Source organism: Lygodium microphyllum, chromosome 17 (assembly GCF_053477565.2).
Source record: "Lygodium microphyllum isolate KBCC chromosome 17, Lygodium_microphyllum_v1.1.10, whole genome shotgun sequence".
In the NCBI taxonomy this organism is placed as follows: domain Eukaryota; kingdom Viridiplantae; phylum Streptophyta; class Polypodiopsida; order Schizaeales; family Lygodiaceae; genus Lygodium; species Lygodium microphyllum.
The window spans coordinates 11,127,794-11,146,331 of NC_141151.1; the positions used below are offsets into that span (position 1 = coordinate 11,127,794).

Below are 18,538 nucleotides of genomic sequence, written 5' to 3' on the forward strand. Positions count from 1 at the left end.
CCTACTTGCCAAGGTTAAACTCGAGAACCTTGTCCATTAAGTTGACTATACAAAGATTTAAATAAAAATCCATAACACTTGATGTTGAGACTTTACTTTATCATTTTTGTCATGGTTGCTCGTATAAAAAAAGTGCCCAAATTCCACCTAGATACTTACAAGATGCTTTACACTTCCCTCATGTGCATATCATATCAGCAAGCGCATACATAACCTAGTAACTAAAATGTTCCCTTATATTATAGCAGCACAGTACAAATATGCTCCCATGTATACCTCATTCCCACAATTGACCACTAGTTTAGACATGAAAGGATTTTGTATCAATTGAATACTAGGGCTTACATGAATACTTGTAGTCAAGGGGCACCCAAACCTTGACTACCACCTCAACATGTCTATTATGACATCTACCTTGGTGACTAGATAAGTGGAGCCATAATCTTATTTTAAATTTTACAAACCATCTCACTCTATCACTTGAGCTAGTGGGTCTTGGAAATTTACTACTAGTTTATGACTACAACTCCATTACATGCACCCATGCTTAGATCAACTTTTACTCTAGCCAATTTGATTTTATGCTGATATACATGAGTACTCATGTTCTCAATAATCAATCATATCAGTTAGCTCTTCCCCCTTTTGTGGTTCTATATAGTGACATTGGAATTGGCTATCTATTAGTCATTTCACAATTGCATAATAGTTTGATTAAAATCTAAATAATTGAAGGATCCATCATGTAAAAAAGTACTTGTGATTACACAGGATGAACAATATAAAATTATTGCTTCTTGTTTACATAGCATTAGATACATGAACAACACCCTGCCATGACACACCAAGAAGCTCAAACCAGTCATCAAGAGAGGCTGCAAGTACGCTTGCTAGCCATGAAAACCTACAAAGAAACTCTCCTTCTCACCAAGAAACCATCTCTCAAAACACACAAGAGAGAAGGCACATAAGAAATTGGAAAATTCTTCCATCCCCACCCTCTTTCTCTTCCTCACTATCCATAGGAAATTGTAATACAAGCACAAGAGAAAGAAACAAGAACAAGAGGGCAAGTGTTGTGCCAAAACGAGAGAGGGAGAAACGAAGAGCGAAATGAGAAGATAAAGGAAGAGAGGTTGTAACCATCTCAACCTCCCACCTCCCCAAATCACCCAATAAGCCTCTTCATTTTCCTTTCTTGAATTGAAATATTAAAATTGCATTCATTTTGCTAAGGTCTAAAGACCTCTCATTTCAAAGAATGAAACAAAGGTGTTTGACCTTTCCTTTTCCTTCAACATTTTATAGTGCGAGCTTTGGACCCACATTTTTACATTGCTTTATAATTCATTTTTGACAAGAGCTACAAAAGCAAAATGCATTTTTACAAAAGATATTTCCAATGTTGAGCACATTTTTGTGCCTTTATTTGCACATATTTCCTAGTCATCAATCCTCCCACACTTAAGTGTGAAGCATCCCTGTGAACAAATTTAAAGAAGAACCACGAGATTAGCTCTTGAACAAAAATCCTTATCTTCATCTTTTCACCTTGATCTTCTTGACTGCTTTAGTTTTGCTTGGAAAATGGAGTTTAAATCAAGCACAAAAGGAAAATCCACACATCGAAGTTGTAAAGCCTAGGGTTAAAAGCATGCCAAATAAAACCACAATCAAAACACAAAAGATAGGGCTCTTCAGCAATTTTGCATGTGAAAGCAACATCACACTTAGCATAAGTCAAAATGCAACCAGTCCATAAAGCACAATAAAAGAAACGAAACCCAGAAAAGATACGGAATTGAAGCACACCCTTACAAAAGATAAAGCATTGGAATTCTCCCACCCGAAAACATGTTTGTTGGAAAGAGAAAGTAAGGTAGTTTAATTAAGAGCAATAGAATGGAAATTGACATAAAGGAGATTTATGGGAATTTGTTTTGTGTGAGGAGGGTCTTAGTGAAAAAGGGGTTGAATTGAAGATAAGAGAAGGTATGCATGTGAACCACTGAGAATGTTTAAAAAAAAAAACTTCATAATCAATGCCCTTGTTTTTTTAATCAATTTAATCATTCTTACCGATGGATAAAGAGAGATGCCTGTAACCGCCACGTAGAGACAAATGGATGAGGAAGGGCGCCGCTACCATATGAAGGAGAATAGGAAGGTGCGGAAGGACGATGATGATGTCGTGGTTGTTGTCAGGCTAAATAAAGGCAGAAGCACACGCCGATGGGGATGCGGGGGTGACCAAACAGTCGCGATGAGAAAGAGTCATTGCTCAAGTTTCACGGTGTGTTCATCTATGTCCTTAGAAGATCAGCTTCAGTATAATCCAGAATAATAAAATGATACAAGCATTACTGGCCACATCCAAACAAGATAATGGATGAAAGAAAGGTACGGGGGGGGGGGGGGGGGGAGATGTTGGGGTAGAAAGAGTTGGCTACAAGAGTGGACTAGGAAGGGAAGGCAGATGTTAAGCAGGGCTGTCAAACAAAGATTGCGGGGGGGGGGGGGGTTGCAAAGTGTATTGCAAATGTGGATGAGGAGTATGGGAAGGCAAGAGTTGTTGGAGGGTGGGAAATAGAAAACGAGGGTGGTGGATGATGGTGATGGCACGGCTAGTAAGTGTGACAATATTGCTCTTTGACAGCCTCATGGACCTCCGTATTCTCCATTAACGGTTCAATAGAACTATCTTCACCCCTTGCTCTTTTCCTCAAATTGTAGCCAATAAAAATAGAATCCATGGCCGAGATGCAACTACAAACCATTCTCTTGCAAGCTTCATAACCACCACTTTCCCGACCAGTGCACCAAATGAATGGCACCTTGCCATTGCACACCAAGAAGCTCAAACCTGTCATCAAGAGAGGCTACAAGTATGATTTCTAGCCATGAAAACTTGCAAATAAAACTCTCTTTCTCACCAAGAAACCATCTCTCAAAACACACAAGAAAGAAGGCACACAAGAAATTGGAAAATTCTTCCATCCGCACTCTCTTCCTCTTCCTCACTCTCCATAGGATATTGCGATACGAGCACAAGAGAAAGAAACAAGAACAAGAGGGCAAGTGTTGTGCCAAAATGAGAGAGGGAGAAATGAAGTGTGAAAGGAGAAGATAAAGGAAGAGAGCTTGTAACTACCTCAACGTCCCACCTCCCCAAATCACTCAATAAGCCTCTTCATTTTCCTTTCTTGAATTGAAATATTAAAATTGCATACATTTTGCTAAGGTCTAAAGACCTCTCATTTTAGAGAATGAAAAAAAGGTGTTTGACCTTTCATTTTCCTTCAACATTTTATAATGTGAGCTTTGGACCCACATTTTTACATTGCTTTAAAAATGATTTTTGATAAGAGATACAATAGCAAAATGCATTTTTAAAAAGATGTTTCCATGTTGAGCACACTTGTGTGCCTTTATTTGCACATATTGTCCATGGTGAATGGGTTATAATTTTGAAAGAGAAGAATGGGTCGAGCCTAGTATTTGGAAATTGAATAGGACATCAATAAATAAGAAGCAAATTAATAATCATGCATTGCAACTATTAGTAGCCTAACTTTATTGCTATCCTGGCCACCTAACCTTACAAATTACATTGCATGACTCCAAGGCTTATCATTAATTCAAGTTGCTTTAATCCTTGTTGAAATATAAGAGAGCTAGAACAAATTTTCACACAATTAGCATACAATGCCAAAGGCCTTTGACATTAGCAATCCCACCATTACTATCACTTGTAATAATCAAGTCATCCACATAGATGACTATGATGACCAAATTTGCATCACTATCCCTCACATAAAGTGAGTGATTTGCATTAGAAACATAAAAGGCAATGTTGACAAGACATTCTCCAAGACCATGCTTTAGACACTTATTTCAATTCATAGAGCACCTTCTTTAACTTGCACATATATGTGGGATGCTCTAAATCTTCATAACCTACTTATTACTCCATACTATATGTGCACTCTAAGAAATCTATTAAATGATGAGTATTTTGGGTACACTAGTAGGACTTCTAGAACAGAGTTTCTTAAAGTTGTAAAAGAGATATGTTGGGAAGTATGAAAGAGGCCATTTTTAAAAGTCCATTTTTTTTGTTTTGATTGTTGATAGCACCAACCTTACCTTGAGACACAAGGGATTCACTAGTAGTAATAAGGAGACGTCACCTGCCTGCAAGAAATATATGAAAATACCCCTTATCTACCCCTATTTATGGGAGCTTACCTTATAAAATGTGCATTCCTTACCTTAAATAACCCCCCTCCCTTACACTCACGTGGTACCATATGATAAACCCTAGTGGACCCCTTGGGCCTTGAGAGTCCCTTTTTTCTGTTTTGATTGTTGATATCATAGACCGTACCTTAGAGAAGCACATGATTGTGTGTGTCTTATCTAAAGGACGAAGGCAACAATCCTTGCACTTGTAAGTTTATGGCTTTGCTTGCATTAGAAGATGAAAAGGCCCAACAAAATTTGATGCATTGATTGATCTATTGGACAAAATCGGTTTATGTCTTACAAAAATGATTGGATTTTCTTTGGATGATGCATCATGTATGCAAGTGTAAACAATGGAATGCTTGCTAAGCTTAAAGAGAGGTTTGATGTGATTAGTCTACATTGTGTTGCTCATTATGAAGCACTTCTAGTTTCATATGCATGAGACAATTTGTGGAGTTCGGTTTTGTGGATGCTTTTGCTAACAAAGTTAATGCATGGGTTGGTATGTCTACTCAACATCATAAGATAGATTGATGAAGGCTTTTAACCTTAAACCTCTAGATGTATTAAAGATACATAATGTTTGTTGGCTATTAAGAGAAAAACTTATGAAAATATTGGTGGAAATTATGCTGGCATTATTGAGTGACTTCAAGATACATGATGCAACTCTCTAACATTGATATGACATATTAGTTACAATTCTTAGTCCATTTAATTGAAAATGTATTATATAAGATGTATGTGTTGAATAAGAAGTTTCAGAAGGATCGTGTGGACATCAATAATGTGACAAAATCTTTGGATCTGGTTCTTGAGATCTTTCAAAATAGGTACCTGGGTGATTCATTTGGACTTGGATCAAGGAACATGTTACTATGATAGGGAAGTGGCATGTATAATGAACACTCAAGCAAGAATTGCCCTTGGTGGTTCTTATGCAAGCTAGTATTGTCAATGGTCCTATGAAGTTTCTAGAAATTCCAAAACATTCTAGAAGATTCGAAAAAGTACTAGATGGTTTCAAGAAGGTTCTAGACTATTATTTAGAAAAAGAAGAGGCTTGCATTGATGCTTATATCAACATTTCTTATGTCATCGTTTATGTCAATTATGCTTATGCCATCATTGATGTCATAATCTAGAAGCTACACTTAGCCTCCTCAATTCTAGTATAAATAGGGGCTTGGGCTACAAGCTCTTCAATCTTGGAAAATTGTTATGGGCACGACAAGTGCTCTTCGAGAGTGAGGAGATTACTCTCACAACTTACAAAAGAAGAGCTTCAAAGAGAAATTGAACTAGAACTTGATTTTGAGATATTATAACAAAATGCTCACAAATTCATGGCTTGATTACAAGACAAGACTAGAACAAAACATGAACTAGAAGAGGACTTATGATGCCAGGAGGCATATTCCACGGTGGATTCCGTGAGGTTTTACGGTGGATTCCGTAAACTTAGATGTTTGGGGCTCATACACAAAGAGGATTCTTTGTGCGAGAAGTTGATGGGGACGCCTGTCCTTTTCGGGCGTTTCATTAATTTAGTGTGTACATGGGTGATTCCATAGCGGGTGATTCCGCAAAATGCATATTAAATTAATAAACGTTTATGAGTTTAGAGTGCGCACTCGTAATAAATTAAGGTTAGGATTTATTTCTAACCAGTTGATTTATTTATGTAACTGAAGACTGCTAGGTATTCACTTTTGTCGGTTTAATTGTATTATTTTACTAACGATTGTGAATGCTTCAGTTGATGTGTAGAGATAGCAGCAGTGGCGGAGGAAAGTATTGGAGTCTAGCGGGTATTCGACATTTGGACTATATTTTGATAGGCGCCACGCCTATATTTTGTTATGTCTATTGAGACATTGATTATCGATTATTATTTTGTATGCGCTTATGCGCCCGGATATGTTATCTCTATTTGGACATTGAGATTGGGCGTGCCAGACTCTATGGGCACCGTCCATTAGCTTTATTTTCCTATTTTTGTAGAAAGCAAACTCAAAAGCTAAAAGCTTGTCATATTTTTGTAATTGGGCTATTATTGAGCATGAAGATTGGAAATATACATAAAATACATGCTTTGTGAAGCGCTCACACAAGGCATGGGGGAGATTGAACCCAATTTGTCTCTTGCCTCTTGTCGTGCATGCTTTTACATGGGTTTTTGTGTAAAAAGGTAGAGTACTTTGTTCTTGGGGACCTTCCGGGATTCACCACGTGAGCTACCTGCGACCGATCTGCGCACCAGTGGTATCAGAGCGGAGCAGAGATCAAGAGCTTCCAATCGCTACCAATCTCGGGCGAAGGCGGAGCTCCAGGAACAAACGGCCTCTACAGTCAATCTCGTCGCGAACCGTCGATACAGGCAGACTTCTGGCGATCAAGAACCCCTGTTTCCACTGTCAGATCGCGAAGGACCAAGCTCTGCAGGCGGAGGACCACTCATACACTTCCATCATCAAGTCGTGGAGTTACAGAGATAAGCTCCATTGTTTTATCATTATTTCTTTCAATTAAGCTTAAGACAAAGCTTAACAAGCTTATCAAGCTTCAAAATTTCACGTCGATCTGCAAGAAGGGCCCTCCGAATTTCACGCGCGGCCAAAAAAACGCCCCCCCCCTCACAAAAAAAAACGGCGGCCTGCTAGTCCACCATTAAGCTACTAAGCTTAATTATCAAGTCAAATTAAGCTAAGTCACACAACTCTCTGCAAGTTACACAGATCTAACAAGTTCGCAAACTCTGGGTCTCGCACTTCTGAAGTCAAGTTCCGTAAGTCGACTCTAATCAAGTTCTGCAAGTCGGCCTAAGTCCAGCAAGTCAACAACTCTGCAAGTCTGCTAAGTCTGCAACTCTGCAAGTCAGACTAAATCAGAACTGACTAGTGCTTAAAACTCATAGAAGACTTGTTCGTATGCAAAAACTCTGAACTGGAAAGTTGTTCGCAGCAAGCTGTTCTACCTATCTACAAGTTCGTTGAAGTACTTTCAGCAAACGGAGACAGAAATATTGCAGAATTTCTGAAAATTGAAGAAGAAAATACCCAAAAGTACATAGCCTTGTAACCCCAAATTTGAGCTACGCTCATCACGCTAACTGATTTTGAGTGAGAAAGGTTTGTTGAGTTTTACAGGATGACTACCCCACATATGGATGATCCTATGGCTGAAGACGATCTACCCGAGCCTACCATGGAACAAAAGCTGGATCTTATCATGCTGCAATTGGAAGAAGAGCGAAGAGCTAGGCAAGCCTTGCAAGAGCAATTGACAAAGCTACAAAGAGCGTCCACCGATAAAGAAGAACCTCAAGCTGAAGATTTGATTCGCCGTACCATCGACGCCACCCTTGAAGCACAAACCATTCGCAAGGAATCCAAGATAAGTAAACGAAGTTTCAAGTTTCGCACTTTCAATGGCATAAGAGAAGGAAAGACTGTTTTATCATTCATTAGCCAGTTTGATGACTATTTCCATGAGGAAACTTATCCCGAAAAATATAAAATCAAGTGTGTTACTAATCATCTGATAGACAGAGCATCACTTTGGTGGACTGTAGTCCGCAAGAGCATAGAATGTCCTGCTACATGGGAAGATTTTAAGAAGAAGTTCATGCAAAATTTCCTTCCACCACAATTTCATGAGAAGGCTATCAAGCAATGGGATTTACTTCAACAGCGAGATCGTGAGCCTATTCCACAGTATACAGAGCGTTTTTGGAATGCACTCCTACAACTACGCATGCTTGAAGACGTACCAGAGACGACACATAAGCGGAAGTACATGTCTGGACTTCTTGGACATTACTACGCTGAAGTGAACATGTTCAAGCTTGCTACCCTTGAAGACGCCATCTCCTTAGCTCACGACACTGAAGATAAGTTACGCGAAAGAGATCGACGACCACAGCCATTCCAAGCAAACGGTAATTATGGATCTAAACAATTCAATTCCAATTTCAGAAGGTTTAATCCAGGTCGTTTTTCATCACCATCTTTCCGCAAGAATTGGCCTAAACCACCTGCATTACCATCCACTGTCAATTCAAATTCTAAGCCTATTCCACAAGCAAATCCAAATATACCCAGACTCCCAGCCATTGCAAATAATGTGACCAAAGCTAAGCCAATAGTATGCTACAAGTGTCACCAGCCAGGGCATCTCGCAGCAAATTGTCATTCAAAGAAGCCATCAGCACATATCAACTACCTTGGAGCTATGGACGAAGAAGAGCATGAGGATATGCCAGATTTCACTGAAGATGAGGATGATCCTACTACTACTTTCGACACTTTACTAGGTATGCCTACTTCACATTCATTGTTGACTATGAAATGTATGGTGCATGGAAAAGAAAGAACTATATTGCATGATGACGGTAGTACCCATGACTTTATTTTAGCAAAATTGGTAAAGGAATTAAAATTGCATACTGTACCTACGCATTATCGCATAAAAGCTGCATTTTTAGGCACTAGGTACAATGGCACACAAGAAGTTCAAGATTTAGAAATTCAAATTGGTCTATACATTGAAAGAAGAAATTTCTTAGTTGTCCCATTACAGTCAAGCGACATTATTCTAGGAATGCCATGGAGACACCAACATAATCCCAATATAGATTATTCCACAAACACAATGAATATTAATTTTCAAGGAAAATCTACTACATTATTTGGTATGCATGCATCTCATATTTTTCCACTGCTTTCGCATACTCAAGCAAAACGTGCACTATGCAAGAATACTAAATCATATCTCATTTGGGTGAATGAATTGCATGCAAAGGAAAATCATATGCACCCTAGGCATAAGGAATTTCTCGCATATTTTAAGGATTGTTTTGCAGAAGACCTACCACCAGGTTTACCTCCATCACGTCCAGAAGACCATAAGATTGACCTAATACCTGGTACACAACCACCTTGCAAAGCCCCATATAGGCACAATCAAATAGAGCAAAAAGAAATCCAGAGTCAAGTTGAAGAATTACTAAATAGAGGCTTAATTCGACCTAGCAGTTCTCCATTCGGTGCACCTGTGCTCTTAGTCAAGAAAAAGAATAATACTTATCGGATGTGTATTGACTACCGAGCATTAAATAAGATCACTGTAAAGAATAGGTATCCTATACCTAGAGTTGATGACCTTATGGACAAACTGCAAGGATCTTCTATATTTAGTAAAATTGACCTTAAGTCTGGATATCATCAGGTGAGGCTAGATAGATCCGACATATTTAAGACTGCATTCAAGACACAGTTTGGCCATTACGAATTCTTAGTCATGCCATTTGGATTAACTAATGCACCTGCTACTTTCAGTAGAATGATGAACCGTATTTTTCTAAAATATCAGTATTGTGTGATTGTTTTCTTTGATGATATTTTGGTGTTCAGTCAAAGTGAAAAAGAGCATTATGAGCATTTATCATTAGTTTTTCAATTACTGAAAGAAAATCAATTGTTTGCAAATCCTGAAAAGAGTGAATTCTTTAAGACACAAATAGAATATCTAGGTCATATTGTATCAAAAGAAGGAATTAAAGTTGATCCTAAGAAAATTGACGCAATATTGCATTGGCCTGTTCCTAAAAATGTACATGAACTACGCTCATTCCTTGGTCTTGCTTGTTTCTATAGGAAGTTTGTACGTAATTTCTCATTACTTGCTTTACCATTGACCAAACTTCTTAAGAAAGGCATTGTTTATCAATGGACTGAAAATCAGCAGAAATCCTTTGACTTACTCAAACGTGCATTAACCAATGCCCCTGTTCTACAATTGCCTGACTTTAACAGACCATTCTTTTTAGTTGTGACCGATGCTAGCGGATCAGGAATAGGAGCCGTGCTAATGCAAGACAACCATCCAATAGCATATTCTAGTTCTAAGCCGAAACCCTCTGAGCTTAAATATTCCACTTATGACAAGGAACTCTTAGCAGTTGTACAAGCATTAAAACAATGGAAGCATTATTTAATGGGTTCAGGATTCATGATAAAGACCGACCAGCAAAGCATTAGACATCTACTTAGCCAACCCCAAATTTCTGACCGTCATATCAAATGGGCTTCATTCATTCAAAGTTTCCATCCTATCATTCAATACCAACTTGGAAAAGAAAATGTAGTTGCCGATGCATTGAGTAGAAGACCTGCAATTCATAACATTTCTATCATATCTTTTGATTCTTTGATTGCTATGAAAGACACATATCACCAGGATATTACTTTTCATTCTGATTGGCAAAAATTAGTTCAAAATAATTTCATTCCTGTTGATTCATTGTCATATAATGATGGATTCATGTTCTTTGAAAAGAGACTGTGTGTTACTATTCCATTCCGATATTTTGTTTTGAATGAAATTCATTGTCCCCCATATCAAGGTCATAGAGGTATCATTTCTACATTACGCATGTTAACTGAAGATTTTTATAAGCCGCATATGGATGCAGATGTATCTAATTTCGTTTCTGAATGTCTGATTTGTCAAAGAATAAAGAGACATCATGGTAAACAGTATGGGTTATTAATGCCTTTATCTATTCCATCTAAACCTTGGGAACATATATCTATGGATTTCATTACTCGCTTACCAAATACTAAATCTAACCATGACATGATTTGGACAATTGTAGATAGATTTAGTAAGCAAGCATATTTCATTGCATGTAAGAAAACTTTAACAGCATCACAAGCAGCACAGTTATTTTTGAAAACTGTTTTTACTAACCATGGATTGCCGAAAGTGATTATTTCAGATAGAGATTCTAGATTTTGTAATAATTTTTGGATTACACTGTTTGCAAATCTAGGCACAAAGATTGATTTCTCATCTGCATTTCATCCAGAAACAAATGGACAAACAGAAGCCACAAATAGCACTATTTTAGATCTTTTACGTGCATACACTATCTCTAAACCTCAGACATGGGATACTCATTTACATTTATTACAGTTTGCATATAACAATACACCGCACACATCTACAAAGAAAGCACCTTTTGAAGTTATTTATGGATATAGATTATCTACACCTGTTGCATCTTTGTCTAATAGAATACAAAGTGCCGATGATATTGCTGTTATGCATAATAGTATTTTTGATGAGCTCAAGGATATGATTGCTAAAGCCCAACAATCATATACCAAACAAGCCAACAAGAAAAGACAAGCCATGAATTTCAAAGTTGATGATTATGTTTGGCTTAGAATAGAAAAGCGTAGACTGCAAAGTGTAGAAAGACATCCAGTTGTCAAATTAGCTCCTAGATTCTACGGACCATTTAGAATCATTCATAAGATTAATGACAATGCTTTCAAGTTAGAACTGCCATCTCATTGGAAAATTCATAATACATTTCATATTAGTTTATTGAGACCATTTAGAGGCCAATTACCTATCCACCCTGTCTATGAAAACCCACCTTTACTAGAAGAAGCGACTGAAATACTTGAACCCGAAGCCATCATAGACACTGACTACATGACCACTAGAACTGGCCGAAGGTATTCTAGATATCTAGTGAAATTTAAGAACCATCCTGTAGAGGAAGCACAATGGATGCACGCTAGAGACTTAAATGCTTTCCCCACTCTGTTAGCTCCACATTGAGCTAATAGCAATTGAGGTCAATTGCTATCCCACCCCGGGGGTATGATGCCAGGAGGCATATTCCACGGTGGATTCCGTAAACTTAGATGTCCGGGGCTCATACACAAAGAGGATTCTTTGTGCGAGAAGTTGATGGGGACGCCTGTCCTTTTCGGGCGTTTCATTAATTTAGTGTGTACATGGGTGATTCCATAGCGGGTGATTCCGCAAAATGCATATTAAATTAATAAACGTTTATGAGTTTAGAGTGCGTACTCGTAATAAATTAAGGTTAGGATTTATTTCTAACCAGTTGATTTATTTATGTAGCTGAAGACTGCTAGGTATTCACTTTTGTCGGTTTAATTGTATTATTTTACTAACGATTGTGAATGCTTCAGTTGATGTGTAGAGATAGCAGCAGTGGCGGAGGAAAGCATTGGAGTCTAGCGGGTATTCGACATTTGGACTATATTTTTGGTGCGCAGATCGGTCGCAGATAGCTCACGTGGTGAATTCCCAAAGGTCCCCATCAACTTCTCGCACAAAGAATCCTCTTTGCGTATGAGCCCCGGTCATCTAAGTTTACGGAATCCACCGTAAAACCTCACGGAATCCACCGTGGAATATGCCTCCTGGCATCATACCCCCGGGGTGGGATAGCAATTGACCTCAATTGCTATTAGCTCAATGTGGAGCTAACAGAGTGGGGAAAGCATTTAAGTCTCTAGCGTGCATCCATTGTGCTTCCTCTACAGGATGGTTCTTAAATTTCACTAGATATCTAGAATACCTTCTGCCAGTTCTAGTGGTCATGTAGTCAGTGTCTATAATGGCTTCTGGTTCAAGTATTTCAGTCTCTTCTTCTAGTAAAGGTGGATTTTCATAAACAGGGTGGATAGGTAATTGTCCTCTAAATGGTCTCAATAAACTAATATGAAATGTATTATGAATTTTCCAATGTGATGGCAGTTCTAACTTGAATGCATTGTCATTAATCTTATGAATGATTCTAAATGGTCCGTAGAATCTAGGGGCTAATTTGACAACTGGATGTCTATCTACACTTTGCAGTCTTCGCTTTTCTATTCTAAGCCAAACATAATCATCAACTTTGAAATTCATAGCTTGTCTTTTCTTGTTGGCTTGTTTGGTATATGATTGTTGGGCTTTAGCAATCATATCCTTGACCTCATCAAAAATAGTGTTATGCATAACAGCAATATCATCGGCACTTTGTATTCTATTAGACAAAGAGGCAACAGGTGTAGATAATCTATATCCATAAATAACTTCAAAAGGTGCTTTCTTTGTAGATGTGTGCGGTGTATTGTTATATGCAAACTGTAATAAATGCAAATGGGTATCCCATGTCTGAGGTTTAGAGATAGTGTATGCACGTAAAAGATCTAGAATAGTGCTATTTGTGGCTTCTGTTTGTCCATTTGTTTCTGGATGAAATGCAGATGAGAAATCAATCTTTGTGCCTAGATTTGCAAATAGTGTAATCCAAAAATTATTACAAAATCTAGAATCTCTATCTGAAATAATCACTTTCGGCAATCCATGGTTAGTAAAAACAGTTTTCAAAAATAACTGTGCTGCTTGTGATGCTGTTAAAGTTTTCTTACATGCAATGAAATATGCTTGCTTACTAAATCTATCTACAATTGTCCAAATCATGTCATGGTTAGATTTAGTATTTGGTAAGCCAGTAATGAAATCCATAGATATATGTTCCCAAGGTTTAGATGGAATAGATAAAGGCATTAATAGTCCATACTGTTTACCATGATGTCTTTTTATTCTTTGACAAATCAGACATTCAGAAACAAAATTAGACACATCTGCATCCATATGCGGCCAATAAAAATCTTCAGTTAACATGCGTAATGTAGAAATGATACCTCTATGACCTTGATATGGGGGACAATGAATTTCATTCAAAATAAATGATCGGAATGGAATAGTAACACACAGTCTCTTTTCAAAGAACATGAATCCATCATTATATGACAATGAATCAACAGGAATGAAATTATTTTGAACTAATTTTTGCCAATCAGAATGAAAAGTAATATCCTGGTGATATGTGTCTTTCATAGCAATCAAAGAATCAAAAGATATGATAGAAATGTTATGAATTGCAGGTCTTCTACTCAATGCATCGGCAACTACATTTTCTTTTCCAGGTTGGTATTGAATGATAGGATGGAAACTTTGAATGAATGAAGCCCATTTGATATGACGGTTAGAAATTTGGGGTTGGCTAAGTAGATGTCTAATGCTTTGCTGGTCGGTCTTTATCATGAATTCTGAACCCATTAAATAATGCTTCCATTGTTTTAATGCTTGTACAACTGCTAAGAGTTCCTTGTCATAAGTGGAATATTTAAGCTCAGAGGGTTTCGGCTTAGAACTAGAATATGCTATTGGATGGTTGTCTTGCATTAGCAAGGCTCCTATTCCTGATCCGCTAGCATCGGTCACAACTAAAAAGAATGGTCTGTTAAAGTCAGGCAATTGTAGAACAGGGGCATTGGTTAATGCACGTTTGAGTAAGTCAAAGGATTTCTGCTGATTTTCAGTCCATTGATAAACAATGCCTTTCTTAAGAAGTTTGGTCAATGGTAAAGCAAGTAATGAGAAATTACGTACAAACTTCCTATAGAAACTAGCAAGACCAAGGAATGAGCGTAGTTCATGTACATTTTTAGGAACAGGCCAATGCAATATTGCGTCAATTTTCTTAGGATCAACTTTAATTCCTTCTTTTGATACAATATGACCTAGATATTCTATTTGTGTCTTAAAGAATTCACTCTTTTCAGGATTTGCAAACAATTGATTTTCTTTCAGTAATTGAAAAACTAATGATAAATGCTCATAATGCTCTTTTTCACTTTGACTGAACACCAAAATATCATCAAAGAAAACAATCACACAATACTGATATTTTAGAAAAATACGGTTCATCATTCTACTGAAAGTAGCAGGTGCATTAGTTAATCCAAATGGCATAACTAAGAATTCGTAATGGCCAAACTGTGTCCTGAATGCAGTCTTAAATATGTCGGATCTATCTAACCTCACCTGATGATATCCAGACTTAAGGTCAATTTTACTAAATATAGAAGATCCTTGCAGTTTGTCCATAAGGTCATCAACTCTAGGTATAGGATACCTATTCTTTACAGTGATCTTGTTTAATGCTCGGTAGTCGATACACATCTGATAAGTATTATTCTTTTTCTTGACTAAGAGCAGAGGTGCACCGAATGGAGAACTGCTAGGTCGAATTAAACCTCTATTTAGTAATTCTTCAACTTGACTCTGGATTTCTTTTTGCTCTATTTGATTGTGCCTATATGGGGCTTTGCAAGGTGGTTGTGTGCCAGGTATTAGGTCAATCTTATGGTCTTCTGGACGTGATGGAGGTAAACCTGGTGGTAGGTCTTCTGCAAAACAATCCTTAAAATATGCAAGAAATTCCTTATGCCTATGGTGCATATGAGTTTCTTTTGCGTGCAATTCATTCACCCAAATGAGATATGATTTAGTATTCTTGCGCAGTGCACGTTTTGCTTGAGTATGCGAAAGCAGTGGAAACATATGAGATGCATGCATACCAAATAATGTAATAGATTTTCCTTGAAAATTTATATTCATTGTGTGTGTGGAATAATCTATATTGGGATTATGTTGGTGTCTCCATGGCATTCCTAGAATAATGTCGCTAGACTGTAATGGGACAACTAAGAAATTTCTTCTTTCAATATATGGACCAATTTGAATTTCTAAATTTTGAACTTCTTGTGTGCCATTGTACCTAGTGCCTAAAAATGCAGCTTTTATGCGATAGTGCGTAGGTACTGTATGCAATTTCAATTCCTTTACCAATTTTGCTGAAATAAAGTCATGCGTACTACCGTCATCATGCAATATAATTCTTTCTTTTCCATGCACCATACATTTCATAGTCAACAATGAATGTAAAGTAGGCATACCTGGTAAAGTGTCGGAAGTAGTAGTAGGATCATCTTCTTCTTCAGTGAAATCCGGCATATCCTCATGCTCGTCCTCGTCCATAGCTCCAAGGTAGTTGATAAGTGCTGATGGCTTCTTTGAATGACAATTTTCTGCGAGATGGCCTGGCTGGTGACACTTGTAGCATACGATGGGCTTGGCTTTGGTCACATTATTTGCAATGGCTGGGAGTCTGGGTATATTTGGATTTGCTTGTTGGATAGGCTTAGGATTTGGATTGACAGTGGATGGTAATGCAGGTGGTTTAGGCCAATTCTTGCGGAAAGATGGTGATGAGAAACGACCTGGATTAAACCTTCTGAAATTGGAATTGAATTGTTTAGATCCATAATTACCGTTTGCTTGGAATGGCTGTGGTCGTCGATCTCTTCCACGTAACTTATCTTCAGTGTCGTGAGCTAAGGAGATGGCATCTTCAAGGGTAGCAGGCTTGAACATATTCACCTCAGCGTAGTAATGTCCAAGAAGTCCAGACATGTACTTCCGCTTATGGGTCGTCTATGGTACGTCTTCAAGCATGCGTAGCTGTAGGAGTGCATTCCAAAAACGCTCTGTATACTGTGGAATAGGCTCACGGTCGCGCTGTTGAAGTAAATCCCATTGCTTGATTGCCTTCTCATGAAATTGCGGTGGTAGAAAATTTTGCATGAACTTCTTCTTGAAATCTTCCCATGTAGCAGGACATTCTATGCTCTTGCGGACTACAGTCCACCAAAGTGATGCTCTATCTATCAGATGATTAGTAACACACTTGATTTTATCTTTCTCAGGATAAGTTTCCTCATGGAAATAGTCATCAAACTGGCTAATGAATGATAAAACAGTCTTTCCTTCTCTTATGCCATTGAAAGTGCGAAACTTGAAACTTCGTTTACTTATCTTGGATTCCTTGCGAATGGTTTGTGCTTCAAGAGTGGCGTCAATGGTACGGCGAATCAGATCTTCAGCTTGAGGTTCTTCTTTGTCAGTGGACACTCCTTGTAGCTTTGTCAATTGCGCTTGCAAGGCTTGCCTAGCTCTTCGCTCTTCTTCCAATTGCAGCATGATAAGATCGAGCTTTTGTTCCATGGTAGGCTCGGGTAGGTCGTCTTCAGCCATAGGATCATCCATATGTGGGGTAGTCATCCTGTAAAACTCAACAAACCTTTCTCACTCAAAATCAGTTAGCGGGATGAGCGTAGCTCAAATTTGGGGTTACAAGGCTATGTATTTTTGGGTATTTTCTTCTTCAATTTTCAGAAATTCTGAAATATTTCTGTCTCTGTTTGCTGAAAGTACTTCAACGAACTTGCAGATAGGTAAAACAGCTTGCTGCGAACAACTTTCCAGTTCAGAGTTTTTGCAAACGAACAAGTCTTCTATGAGTTTTAAGCGTTAGTCAGTTCTGATTTAGTCTGACTTGCAGAGTTGCAGACTTAACAGACTTGCAGGGTTGTAGACTTGTTGGACTTAGCCGACTTGCAGAACTTGTAGTACTTGATTAGAGTCGACTTGCGAAACTTGACTTCTGATGCGCAGGACCCGGAGTTTACAGACTTGTTTGCCTTCACTGACTTGCAGAGTTTGAGTAACTTAAGCTTAATGAATTAAGCTTAAGCTTAATAAGCTTAAACAGGCCGCCGTTTTTTTCGTGAGGGGGGGGGGGGGGCGTTTTTTTACTGACGCGGAAATTTCAGGCTGATCTTCTTACACCTCGAAACGATTTTGAGAAGCTTAGGCTTCTCTTAAGCTCTTAAAGCTTTGTGATTAGGCTTTTAATGAAGAAGATTAAGAGCTTTCTCACTGTTTTTTTCAACGACTTGATGAAGAGAATTGATGAGTGGTCCTCCGCCGACAGAGATTGGTCCTTCGCGATCTGACAGTGGAAATAGGGGTTCTTGATCGCCAGAAGTCTGCCTGTATCGACGGTTCGCGACGAGATTGACTGTAGAGGCCGTTTGTTCCTGGAGCTCCGCCTTCGCCCGAGATTGGTAGCGATTGGAAGCCCTTTATCTCTGCTCCGCTCTGATACCACTGGTGCGCAGATCGGTCGCAGATAGCTCACGTGGTGAATTCCCAAAGGTCCCCATCAACTTCTCGCACAAAGAATCCTCTTTGCGTATGAGCCCCGGTCATCTAAGTTTACGGAATCCACCGTAAAACCTCACGGAATCCACCGTGGAATATGCCTCCTGGCATCAATTTTGATAGGCGCCACGCCTATATTTTGTTATGTCTATTGAGACATTGATTATCGATTATTATTTTGTATGCGCTTATGCGCCCGGATATGTTATTTCTATTTGGACATTGAGATTGGGCGTGCCAGACTCTATGGGCACCGTCCATTAGCTTTATTTTCCTATTTTTGTAGAAAGCAAACTCAAAAGCTAAAAGCTTGTCATATTTTTGTAATTGGGCTATTATTGAACATGAAGATTGGAAATATACATAAAATACATGCTTTGTGAAGCACTCACACAAGGCATGGGGGAGATTGAACCCAATTTGTCTCTTGCCTCTTGTCGTGCATGCTTTTACATGGGTTTTTGTGCAAAAAGGTAGAGTACTTTGTTCTTGGGGACCTTCCGGGATTCACCACGTGAGCTATCTGCGACCGATCTGCGCACCAACTTACCTCGTAGGAGCC

At 38.4% G+C, this 18,538-nt stretch overlaps 1 long non-coding RNA gene across 1 annotated transcript; it reads right to left on the reverse strand.

The window, feature by feature from the left end:
- Window positions 1-1,327: 1,327 nt before the first annotated feature.
- LOC148021567 (uncharacterized) lies at window positions 1,328-3,120 on the reverse strand. The gene is made up of 2 exons (XR_015694301.1): window positions 2,080-3,120; window positions 1,328-1,481 (listed from the first exon to the last, which is right to left on the reverse strand). It is a non-coding gene; the product is annotated as an uncharacterized LOC148021567 (long non-coding RNA).
- Window positions 3,121-18,538: the final 15,418 nt, after the last annotated feature.